At 36.9% G+C, this 13743-nt stretch overlaps 1 long non-coding RNA gene across 1 annotated transcript in view; it reads left to right on the plus strand.

Moving 5' to 3' along the window:
- Positions 1-13743, plus strand: part of LOC115837217 — an 813290-nt gene that overhangs the window by 739226 nt on the left and 60321 nt on the right. Inside the window, exon 3 of the long non-coding RNA XR_004032226.1 lies at positions 1841-1871. This is a non-coding gene — a long non-coding RNA (uncharacterized LOC115837217). The remainder of the gene's footprint in view (positions 1-1840; positions 1872-13743) is intronic.

Genomic DNA, 13743 nt, shown 5'->3' on the forward strand with positions numbered 1-13743 from the left:
AATAGAGCATCATGCAAAGGGAATAAACAAACATAGGCTATGTAATAATGTTAATAGAAATAAAAGGCAGTACACATTTAGCCAAAAGATATAAACAAAAAGGACTTAGATCTTTTATTATTATTGACCTCAATAGTAACGTTAGTTATTACGGTTCATAGCAGCTGCAGTTTTCAGATTCTAGCATAGTGCCAGTAACTTAAAAAAAAATTCTGTCATTAATTCCAATAGCACATTTCTTTTTTCACTTTTTATTTTATAGATTTAGGGGGTACAAGTGCACTTTTGTTGCATGAATATACTGTGTAATGGTGAAGACTAGGCTTTTAGTGTAACCATCACTCTAACAGTGTACATATACTGTACCCTTCAGGTAGTTTCTCACCCCTTGCCTCCTTCCACCTTTCTGAGTCTTCAATGCATTATTCCACTCTCTATGTCCATGTGTACTCATTTTTTAGCTACCACTAAAAGTGAGAACATGTAGTATTTGTCTTTCTGTGACTGAGTTATTTCACTTAAAATAATGGTCTCTAGTTCCATCTATATTGCTGCAAAACACATGATTTCATTCTTTTTTGTGGCTGAGTAGTATTCCACCTACCATCTTTTCTTTATCCAGTTCTCCACTGATGGACACTTAGGTTGACTCCATATTGTTACTATTGTGAATAGCACTGTGATAAATGTAGGAATAGAGGTTTTTTAAAAAATAATACTTTCTTTTCCTTTGAGTAGATACTAAGCAGTGAGATTGTTGGATGGAATGGCAGTTCTATCTTTAGTTCTTTGAGAAATCTCCGTACTGTTTTCTGTAGAGGTTGTACTAATTTATATTCCCACCAATAGTCCACAACACATTTCTGTATGGTGGGCATTATCTTCATTTTACAATTGAAAAATACAGGCCAGAAAGAGTAAAACAACTTGGTTGAATTTACACAGAAATCCATTGGCAGAGAAAGTTGCCACACCCAGACCACTTTCTATAGCTAGAAAGCCTAATTTAGAGTAAAATGTACATTTACATTTGTCAATTCATTTTTTTCAATCAAATTCTCTAAACACTGCTAAGCAAAATATGGCATAAGCAGTACTGTGCTGGTAAATGTTTAAAGACTGGCTGTCAAAAAAGGGGTATATATTATATAAGCGTCTTTTAAATTGTACTGTCATAAAGAACGTGTAGCACACAATTTACATACAATAATAATATATGTAATACTCTTTATTATACATTCTAAATAGTTGACTGATTTTCACAGAATGCTTTTGTTGAATTTTACCTAAAATATGTATCCATAGCCAGTCTGTGGTTTTAACTGTCCCACAATATGGGTCATGAATGTTAATTCATGTTTTCAGATTTTAAGCAACTGATGTGACATCATATACCATGGAACTGGAAAGAGAGACTTGTGTAGTATTTCCCCATTCACATACAACGGACATACATAATCTGAAGAGCATAGGTAATAGTCAAATGTGCAAAGCAATTAGAAAGGGATGAGTTCTGACTATTGGTTATCTGTGTTTTGATATAATTTATTTCATTGTAGGTTTATATAATTTAATTTCTTAATAATAACTGTTTAACAATTGCCTCACAAGATTCCTGAAAACTTAGCAGTTGGTTCTTGTGAGCTGATGTAACTGCTGATAGGGAACAGTTACCAGTTAATCAAATATCCCCATTTCCAGTGTCCGCTACTCCAACTCATAGCTCTGAATATGTAAGTAGAGGGCATCCCATTATCAAGCAAAATAGATGTTGAGAAAGATGATGTTGAATAGAGTTGTTTCTTTAATATTCATTGTTATTTTTGTGGTTTATTCACAGGCGTTTCCCTGCATCTCAACAGGCATTTATGGTAAGTGATACAGCTTTTGATGATGTTTGTATTTCTTTATTTTGCTGTTAAATGCAGAGATTAAGTGAAAAAAGAGGTTCTCTGATGAATATATTTTGCTATGATTTAAAGAGACTAAAAATGCTCGTCAAATCCCATTAAAGAGTATCATGAGGCTATTCAGATTCTTTTGTGTTCTTGAATTTGGTTATATTGGGTATCACATGAAATTATTTGATACATTGTGGCTTGACGTCTTTTGTTAAACAAAAAATTTGGTTCTAGTAGGATTGACCTCTAATATTGCTTTGTTTAATGAAATCAAATTTCTTCTCAGTAGAAAGCATAATGTACATAGAGTTTAGCAGTATCATTATTTTGTTGCTATTTACAAAATAATAGAAAAATTAAAATGCATACATATGCATATATCTGTGTTTTCAAATTTTAAAAAAGTCCAAAGAAGTGACTTTTACTAAATATGAAGAATTTTAATAAACTGCAAATTTTTTTTTCTGCATAGTGATGGATTGTTTTAAGTAGTGAATGCTTCACTTACAGATGGAAGCAAAATGTTTTTTAATCACTTGCTTTCGCTAGCCTAAAGCTCTCTAAATATTCTTCCACCTACCTACAAGAACATTTTTTATAATTTTTTTCAGACCGTTAATAAGTCTGTTTTATAATGTTAAAGATTTTCTGATCTAAGTAAAATAGATTACATTCTTTCTGAACTTAAACTTCTCACATGGAAGCTGTCAGCTGAAGCATAAAATATGTAAAAATGTAATATATATGTATATATTTTAAATTCATTATTACAATGAAGGACTACCTAGATTGATGTCAAAGGTAGGAGCTTTATTTTTTTTTCTTAATCTGGTATTTCTTTTGAAGGTCTTGAGCAAAATAAAATGGGAAATGTAGGCCTGAACCAAATTAAGTGGGAAAGAATTTTGTCACACTATTTAAAAATTTAAGGTTTCTTCCTTCAGTTTAAGCCTTCTTCCTCTCCAGATTCCCCTACAGCCTGTCTTTGTGGAAACGGGATGAGCACTGGACTGGAGGGGGCTAAACTAGACCATCTGCACAATTATCCCCAACATGGCCATTCTTTCTGCCTCACAAATGCCCAATAACAAACCTTAAATATTTGCTTAAAGGAAGTATTATGTACAAAGTTATGCCTGGCAAATACCCTAACTCTTTATTTCGCCTTACCTAAAGTCAAACCAAACTTCATTGCAGAAATGGTTTTGAGAATGTTCTTTCATTGCAATCTTGATTTTCCTTGCCAAAAAAAACAAATAAACAAAAACTCAATGCCTACACCAATATTATACACATCATTTTCTATGTTTATTACCTTGTCAGAGAGTTGAAGTATGCTTTACTCCTGAGAATCTTATGGTAATGTGTTAAGAGCTTCAAAAAGGGAATTGATGTAATATATGTGGTATACTATAAGTAGGGGAGTGGTGGGAAAGGAAAACGGAAAAGCAAAGGAAAATAGGGAAGGACCATAAAATCAGAGGCTCCAATATGATCATGTCAATAGATGCAGAAAAAGCAGTTGATAAAATCCAGCAACCTTTACGATAAAAACCCTCAACAAAATAGGTATAGAAGGGACTTACATTAAAGTAATAAAAGCCATATATGGCAAACCAACAACCAACATCATACTGAATGGGGAAAAGTTAAAAGCATTCCCCGTGAGAACTGGAACAAGACAAGGATGCCCATTTTCACCACTTGTTTTCAACATAGCACTGGAAATTTTAGCCAGAGCAATCAGACGAGAGAAAGAAATAAAAGGCATCCAAGTCAAAAAAGCAGAGGTTAGACTGTTGCTCTTCTCTATAATATGATCATTTACCTAGAAAACGCTAAAACTCACACAAAAAGCTCCTCAATCTGATAAACAAATTCAGTAAAGTCTCAGGATACCAAATCCATGTACAGAAATCAGTAGCACTGCTATAAAGCAACAACAACCAAGTTGAGAGTCAAATCAAGAACTCAATCCCTTTCACAAGAGCTGCAAAAAAAAAAAAAAGATAAAATATTTAGGATTATACTTAACCAAGGAGGTGAAACATCTCTACAAGGCAAACTATGAAACACTGCTGAAAGAACTCAGAGATGACACAAACAAATGGAAATATATCCCATGCTCATGGATGGGTAGAATCAGTATTGTGAAAATGACCATACTTCCTACAGATTCCCATCAAAATACCATCATCATTCTTCACAGAACTAGGAAAAAAAAAAAGCCGAAAATTCGTATGGAACCAAAAAAAGAGCCTGCATATCCAAAGTAATATTAAGCAAAAAAAAAAAAAAAAATCTGGAGGCATGACATTACTCAACTTCAAATTATACTACAGGTCTATAACTAACAAAACAGCATGGTACTCCTATAAAGCAGGCACATAGACCAAGAGAACAGAATAAAGAATCCAGATATAAAGCCAAATACTTACAGCAAACTGATCTTCAACAAAGCATACAAAAACATAAATTGGGGAAAGGATATCCTATTCAATAAATGATGCTGGGAAACCTGGCAAGCCACAAGTAGAATGAAACTAGATCCTCATTTCTCACCTCACACAAAAATCAACTCAAGATGGATCAAAGACTTAAATCTAAGACCTGAAACCATAAAAATTCTGGAAGAAAACTCTTCTAGACATTGGCTGAGGGAAAGAATTCATGACTAAGACCTCAAAAGCAGATGCAACAAAAACAAAAATAAATAATTGGGACCTACATTAACTAAAAAGCTTCTGCACAGCAAAAGAAATAATCAGCAAGCAGACAATCCACAGAGTGGGAGAAAATATTTGCAAACTATGCATCTGACCAAGGACTAATACCCAGAATCTATAAGGAACTCAAACATATCAGCAAGAAAAAAAAAATCCCATAAAAAGTGGGCAAAGGACATAAATAGACAATTCTCAAAAGAAGGTACACAAACAGCCAACAAACATATGAAAAAATGCTCAACATCACTAATTATCAGGGAAATGCAAGTTAAAACCACAATGAGATACCACCTTACTCCTGCAAGAATGGCCATAATTAAAAAGTCAAAAAACAATAGATGTTGGGGTGGATGTGGTGAAAAGGGAACACATTTATGCTGCTGGTGGGAATGTAAATTACTACAACCATTATGGAAAATGGTATGGAGATTCCTTAAAGAGCTCAAAATAGAACTACCATTCTATCCAGCAATCTCCCTACTAAGTATTTATCCAGAGGAAAAGAAGTCATTATATGAAAAAGACACTTGCACATGCATGTTTATAGCAGCACAATTCACAATTGCAAAGATATGGAACCAACCTAAATGCCCATCAACCAATAAGTAGATAAAGAAAATGTGGTATGTATATACCCCATGGAATACTACTCAGCCATGAAAAGGAATGAAATAATGTCTTTTGCAGCAATGTGGATGGAGCTGGAGGCCATTATTCTAAGTGAAGTAACTTAGAAATGGGAAGCCAAGTATTGTATGTTCTCACTTAGGTGTTAGAACTAAGCTATGAGGATGCAAAGGCATAAGAATCATATCATGGACTTTGGGGACTTGAGGGTGATGGGTGGGAGGGGTTTGAGGGATGTAAAACTATCTATTGGGTGCAGTGTACACTGCTTGGGTGACAGGTACACCAGTATCTCAGAAATTACCACCAAAGAATTTATGCATGTAACCAAAAACCACATGTACTCCCAAAAATATTGAAATAAAAATAAAATTTAAAAAAGTGTAAAAAGGCATTTTACTTAATCACTATAATACAAAAAAGCAGAAGAAAACACATTTTCCAATACAGTAGCCATAACTTAAAAATATTCAAGTATCTCATGAGATCTACGATATATTTATGTATCTATAATTCATTAACAATTCATCATTCATTTAATCATAATATTTATTTGTTCCACACACAATGTAATAATTTAAACACACACACAAAAGAATTGTTAGGTCATATTATATGGATATGTTTAACTGTATTGTGAAATACCAAACTGTTTTCTAAAGTGATTGAATCAATTTATACTCCTACCCACTCTACCCACTCCATTTGAAGATCACCATGTTCCCTGTCCTCCCCAGTGTTTGGTATTGCCAGCCTCTAAAATTGTTGCCAATTTATTGAGTGTGAAATTTTATCCCATTGTGGTTTACATTTGCATTTTCTTGATTATTAATAAAGTAAACTTTTTAAATATCAAAAACAAAAGAATCTCCAGAGTGGACAGTAAGAACTAACTAAAATCTAGAGTTGATCATGGTCCATTTTAATCTGCGAAGAATAGGGATTTCACCCTAGAGAGAGTAATGTGGTTCAAAATATAATAACTGGTTCAGTACACCATTGTGGCAAATGGGAGGGAAATAGTGAAGATTGTCAGGCATGGCATTAATAGTGTGAATCACATTAGCTGGCTGGGAGGGCTGTCACCAGGCAAGTTTAGTCATTTTCACAATGCTAGGTCAGAGAAAATACTTCTTCAGTCCTGGCTACATGTCTCTTTCCCCTCTGTTTTTTGGTAAATTTAAAAGTGAGACTGATATACACAAAGGTCACGTGCCATATTGCTTTTGGTTAGTCCCACTGGGACTGAAACCTAGCTTTCCTTTTAGCTTCATAACCTCCTGTTTCAGTAACTTTAGATTGCTATGTCTCTGGTTTATAGACCATTCAGCATTATGCAACTTGAAAATTACTTCATATGTCCTGCATTAGTCAGTTTTCATGCTGCCCATAAAGAAATACCCGAGACTGGGCAATTCACAAAAGAAAGAGGTAACTGGACTCACAGTTCCACATGGCTGGGGAGGCCTCACAATCATGGCAGAAGGCAAGGAAGAGCAAGTCACGTCTTACATGGATGGCAGCAGGCAAAAAGAGAGCTTGTGCAGAGAAACTGCTGTTTTCAAAACCATCACATCTCATGAGACCCATTCACTATCACAACAACAGGACAGGAAAGACCCACCCACATGATTCACTCATCTCCCACTTAGTCCCTCCCACAATATGTGGGAATTATGGGAGCTACAAGAGGAGATTTGGGTGGGGACACAGAGCCAAACCATACCATTTATGGTGTATAGACCATTCAGCATTATGCAACTTGAAAATTATTTCATATGTCCCTGGTGAAGTTACAGCTTTCTTAGTCCTTGCTTCTTTCCCAGGATCTGTGTATTATGCAACTTGAAAATTATTTCATATGTCCCTGGTGAAGTTACAGCTTTCTTAGTCCTTGCTTCTTTCCCAGGATCTGTGTATTACAGACTAGTTTTCTTGCTCTTATTTGAAGCCCTCCTCCTCCTTCATTAACCAGATAAATTTTCTTTCATCTTTTTTTATTAGGGTTTGAGATAATATTCTATTTAAAGAAAGTGGTCCATAGCTGAAAAGAAAAATTTTACAAAGCAAACACAAGCCCCAACATTTTTGTAAGTCATACTAGAATGGAGGTAGAGAAGGTTTTTAGAATCATTTCCTGGTTGCACTCTTTTTCTTTCTTGTTCCATATTCCAAATCTCACTAGAATTGTTTTTCTAAAATACCGCTTGGTGCATGTTTCCCATCTGCCCAGGAGCCTTTGATCATATTCTATTTCTTGCAGATTGATGTTCATTCTTCGTAGCCAGAACAATGGGCACTTTCTATATCTCCATAAACTAGTGCTTTCAAAATGTGTGAGAAGGAGGGAAATTGGTGTGCTAAGGATGTAAATTGGTGTGCTAAGAAATTTATATATGCCTTTTCCTTTGCATCTTTAAAAGGGAGATTTAAATTTGCGGCAGTTCTTAAAGTTATTTGATGATAGAAACTAGTATATCCTCAACCTTTCTCCGGACTATGTTTTCTTCAGAATATAGTTTGAGAAATTTCTTGGTACCCATTCATCATGGTTATATCTTCTGTGACCCACATGTACACGATCTGATGAATATAAGAACTTGCCATTGTGCAGTGAGGTCCAATCTTGGGTCCCTTCCTGAAACTTACTCCTTAACACCTCTTCCCCAATGCACACACACCAAATTCACACATACCATCGCCACCAGTGTTGTCTATCTCATGCCCCGAACAGAAACATGCCAAGCACATTTAAGCAGACTGAAACATTTTTAAAAAGTTTTATTTTAGGTTTTGGGGTACATGTGAAGGTTTGTCACATAGGTGAACTTGTGACACAAGGGTTTGCTGTACAGATTAGTTCATCACCCAGGTATAGAGCCCAGTGCCCATTACCTTTTTCTGCTCCCCTCCTTCCTCTCACCCTCCACCCTCAAGTAGACCCCAGAATCTGTAGTTCCCTTCTTTGTGTTCGTGAGTTCTCATTATTTAGCCTCCACTTATAAGTGAGAACATACAGTATTTGGTTTTCTGTTCCTCTGTTAGTTTGCTAAGGATAATAGCTTCCAGCTCCATCCGTATTCCTGCAAAAGACATAATCTCATTCTTTTTTTTTTTTATGGCTGCATGGTATTCCATGGTGTATACGTACCACATTTCCTTTATCCGCTCTGTCACTGATGGGCATTTAGGTTGATTCCATGTCTTTGCTATTGTGAGTAGTGCTGCAATGAACAGTCACATGCATGTGTCTGTATAGTGGAACGTTTTATATTCCAACAAAAATTAGCCATGATAGTGGGCATCTATAATCCGAGCTACTCAGGAGGCTGAGGCAGTAGGATTGCTGGAACCCGGGAGGTGGAAGTTGCAGTGAGCCAAGGTCACACCATTGCTCTCCAGCCTGGGCAACAAGAACAAAACTCCACACACACAAAAAAAGATTTATATTCCTCTGGGTATATACCCAGTAATAGAATTGCTAGGTCAAGTGATAGTTCTGCTTTGAGCTCTTTGAGGAATCACCATACTGCTTTTCACAATGGTTGAACTAATTCACACTCTGACCAACAGTGTATAAGTGTTCCCTTTTCTCTGCAACCATGCCAGCATCAGTTATTTTTTGACTTTTTAAGAATAGCCATTCTGACTGGTGTGAGATGGTATGTCACTGTGGTTTTGATTTGCATTTGTCTAATGATAAGTGCATTGAGCTTTTTTTCATTGGCTTGTTGGCCACATGTATGTCTTCTTTTGAGAAGTGTCTGTTCATGTCCTTTGCCCACTTTATAATGGGGTTGTTTGTTTTTCTCATGTAAATTTGTTTAACAGGCTGAAACTTGATCTGCAGAAAGTCTTCCTTAAGTATGCCAACGCTTGGTGGTCATTATACTTTCTGAAATTCTTTAGCATTTGTGTCAGGACAATTATCAACTGCTTCCTCATGTTGCTGCATAGATTTCTGCTTATATATTCTGTGCTCACGGCCAGTTTGGAATGTAAAGAGCAGGAATTCACTTCTGCGTATCCTTTGCATGCCCAGTGCTTAGCAAAGCACTGTGTCTGTAGGAGAAGCTCAGCGAATATTTGGTTCATGACAGCAGTGATTGTAACCCAAATTGTTGCCTAACTGAAGATATAGAAAACAGAATTCTTGATTGGCAAAATAACAGATAAAGAAAGCTACCCAGTTGGTATTTTCTTAATGGGCAAACATCTCTATTCTAGGAAAAACAAATGTGTTTTTAAAAGGCATTCTCAAACTGGAAGTTTGTATTTGTAGGTATGGCAGTGTCCACCCTGTCAAGGTAAAATGGAAACTCAAGAACTTATTCAGTTAGAGAGCCAAACTAAATACAGCATTTTACTTCAGTTAAAATAGAACCCCTTTGTGGTTTATTACAGTCCATGGAACAATGGTCACTCAGGAACATACAGGTCAGCTGGCCATCCAGGAGGTCCTGTTCTGACTAAATGTACCCCAGACCCAGCCCATCTCTCCAGTAGCTGCAATTTCCCACACACCTGTTTGCTTTGGAGTTACCTTCACTTTTAGATTTATGCCCCATAAGTCCACTGTCATCCTAGTTCTGCTATAACAAAATTTTGAGGATGGCAGAGCTACCTTTCAAATGGATTTGGTTATTTAATCACTGAGATTATTTTATAACAGGATAATTTCAAGAGTGAGCATACCCATTTCCTGGAAACTCGGACCTCAGCATCACACTCACAGTGTGTCTGGAGGACATGGCCAGGTGCCAGTACTTTGGGGGTGCTCAGGACCCTGGCAGAAGCTCTCCTAGCCTTCTCTCACTCTGCGTCCCTATAGCCACAAACCATCAATTGCAGTGAAACCATCTGAGCCTCTTTGTAAGGCACAGCCTGAGGAATATCCTCAATGTGATTAACCTGATTTAAGGAGGAGACAGGATGAGAGAGACGCTGCCTTCTTTGAAGTTCCCCTGGAAGAGGCCAGACTTTTCCACTCTGACATTCAGTGAGCACTGTTGCCACTCCAACGTGATGTTTCCAGGATGGTTCCACAGGGCACCAGACCACCTGCTTACACTCAGGATGAAAAGCCTCGTTTGGCCAAATACCAAAGAAAGCCCTGTGCTACTTTTGGAAAAATAGATCCAGATGAGGCTTTCAGGGCTTGAAATCCCTAGATTCATGTTAAAATTTTGCATTGGCCTCTAAAGCAGTCTCTAAACAGATCTGAACCTCCCTGATGGACATTTCAGATCTTATGCATGCTTTCTGCCCTTTGAGCCCGATTTGGACACTCTAATGCTAATAAGTTTAACAAAAGAGGCTAGACATGATGCATAGCAATGGAATTTTTACTGAGAAGTGAATGGCAAAAATGATGTTAGTCAATTTTATGAGAGTCAATATAGTTAACAGAAATCGAGTCCTGGCTGAAAAGTGTATTCCGTGAGTACTTAAAAATTTGGAAAATATTTTCCCTGGAGAAAAAGAAAAACTTTGAAGTTTGCTTTCCAGGTATGACGTGGCATATGTAGAGAGGAAGGAATTTCAGACATTGAGTTATTGGCTGTAAATGTGAGGAAAAATTGAAGTGCAGCATAGCTTAGCTGAAGCAGCTCTCGTGTTTATCCAATATAGTTTTGTTATCATTATGGAGTGCCTGTTTCTTTCAGATCACCTGGTCTCTCTCTGCTATCCACCACATGCTGGCAGGCTGCAACTTTCTAATTGAATCCCTCATTTGCATTCAAGTTTGCTCTCCTTCTAACTGTTAAAAAGGAGACCAGCGCAATGTTTTGTTAACCTTATATCTACTTGGCAAATATTTTTATCAGTACATCTGTCTAGATTCACAGACATGACTTGGAAAAAAATTAGGACATTCTCCAATGGCAATGCCAAGGGCATGCCCTTCATCAGCTTTAAACACTGACAGATTTGAGAAGGTGTGACAATCATTGCTGTGCATATTTACAGAGGAAGGAAGAGTTCTCTTATGTAATGCATTGGGAACCAGAGCAAAACTGACAAAAATATGCATCCCTTCCTTTTATCCCCTAATGGCTCTCCTCCTTCCTTTGGCTTTTTTCTCTTCCCTTTGATATTTCCATTTGCTTTAAAAATTTACTCTCAGGTGGTCTAATGATGACTCTTTTCACTGTCATAAAATCTCTGCTCTGGCAACCTAAGTTTTTTATCTTGTCAAGTTATTCCCACTGTAAGAAATGTTATCATTCTTGGCAAAGCAAAGTAACATTAGAATCAGTGTAACTTACTTCCCTTGGGAAAATGCAGTGCTGGGGCCAAGCCCATCTCAATCATAGCTCATTTGAATATCACTTTATGAGCTAACACTTATGAGACAGTGGAGAGACATCTTGACAGACAGCAAAATTCTGGCTATTCAATTGTTTCTAACCCTGAGTGCTTATCATTTGGATAGACAACTTTAGCTAACGTTCTCATGCACAGAAACATTGATACATACATCCCAGAAAATATGGTACAGACTCCTCTCATGCTCTCCATACCCTACCCAGGTCTTTAATATTAAAATGACATCAAACTAAGAACCCAAAGGACTAACTTCACTCTGGAAAATAGTCTCAAGTGACCAACTACAAAATATGCTAGTTCAGTGTACATAAAAATGGCATTGAAACCCATGGGCAGGACTCCTCTAGGGGACCTGACAAAAGAGATGAAAGTCCTGGAAACTTAGTTTTTCTGGAATGCAGAGGCAGTGAGAAACCAGTGTCAGTCTTCCTGATGTTCTGTTGCAGAAGAACAATTTTGAGACTTAATTAAAAGATTAAGTGTTTCACTATGCAATATATGCATGGAAGAAACTTGCATGTGGGCCCTCTAATTATATAAAAATAAATAATTAAAAAAGAAAGCAAACATTGAAAAAAATTAAGTGATTCCAAAAGTAATAAAGATCACAAATGTCTGACTGTTTCTGGGGTTTAAATGTGCACTCCCTTGTAGTTGTGTCAAGGTAAAAATGTGATTGAAGCCTGGAAGGCATCGGTGAATTCCCACCCACCCCTTCCTCAGACATACCACTTATTGTTATGCTATAATTTTTTAAAAAATGATTTTCTGAATAGACGAAACATTAAAACATTAAGCCTTTTAAGGAAATAGAAAAACTATGCTAGGAAATTACAGAGCCAATCCATTGAGCAGTAACTCTGGGAATATCTTTCAGGTACCTTGAATAATAGGAGCACTGTTAAGAAGCTCTTTCTAAAGAACTGTTTTGGAGGGTTGAAGAATTGGCCACACTTTCACTTTGGCCACTGAAATTATTTCTATGTCCTTGCTTGTTTTTCTCATCTAGTCTTGAATGACATTCCTTTTCCTTGCTCCTTGCGTGTTCTTGTATCTAAAGGGTAAGCGTAAATAAACATAGCCCTCTTCAAAAAGAACTTCAAAAATAATTTGACAGGTCTTAGAGAAGTCAAATGTGTTTAGTTCCTTAGGACAATGACTTTTTTTTTTTTTTTTATACTTTAGGGTTTTAGGGTACATGTGCATAATGTGCAGGTTTGTTACATATGTATCCATGTGCCATGTTGATTTCCTGCACCCATTAACTCGTCATTTAGCATTAGGTGTATCTCCTAATGCTGTCCCTCCCCCCTCCCCCCACCCCATAACAGTCCCCGGAGTGTGATGATCCCCTTCCTGTGTCCATGAGTTCTCATTGTTCAATTCCCACCTATGAGTGAGAACATGCGGTGTTTGGTTTTTTGTCCTTGCGATAGTTTACTGAGAATGATGTTTTCCAGTTTCATCCATGTCCCTACAAAGGACACGAACTCATCATATTTTATGGCTGCATAGTATTCCATGGTGTATATGTGCCACATTTTCTTAATCCAGTCTATCATTGTTGGACATTTGGGTTGGTTCCAACTCTTTGCTATTGTGAATAGTGCCCCAATAAACATACGTGTGCATGTGTCTTTATAGCAGCATGATTTATAGTCCTTTGGGTATACACCCAGTAATGGGATGGCTGGGTCAAATGGTATTTCTAGTTCTAGATCCCTGAGGAATCGCCACACTGACTTCCACAATGGTTGAACTAGTTTACAGTCCCACCAACAGTGTAAAAGTGTTCCTATTTCTCCACATCCTCTCCAGCACCTGTTGTTTCCTGATTTTTTAATGATGGCCATTCTAACTGGTGTGAGATGGTATCTCACTGTGGTTTTGATTTGCATTTCTCTGATGGCCAGTGATGATGAGCATTTCTTCATGTGTTTTTTGGCTGCATAAATGTCTTCTTTTGAGAAGTGTCTGTTCATGTCCTCTGCCCACTTTTTGATGGGGTTGTTTGTTTTTTTCTTGTAAATTTGTTTGAGTTCATTGTAGATTCTGGATATTAACCCTTTGTCAGATGAGTAGGTTGCAAAAATTTTCTCCCATTCTGTAGGTTGCCTGTTCACTCTGATGATAGTTTCTTTTGCTGTGCAGAAGCTCTT

Source organism: Nomascus leucogenys, chromosome 11, assembly GCF_006542625.1.
Source record: "Nomascus leucogenys isolate Asia chromosome 11, Asia_NLE_v1, whole genome shotgun sequence".
Lineage (NCBI taxonomy): Eukaryota > Metazoa > Chordata > Mammalia > Primates > Hylobatidae > Nomascus > Nomascus leucogenys.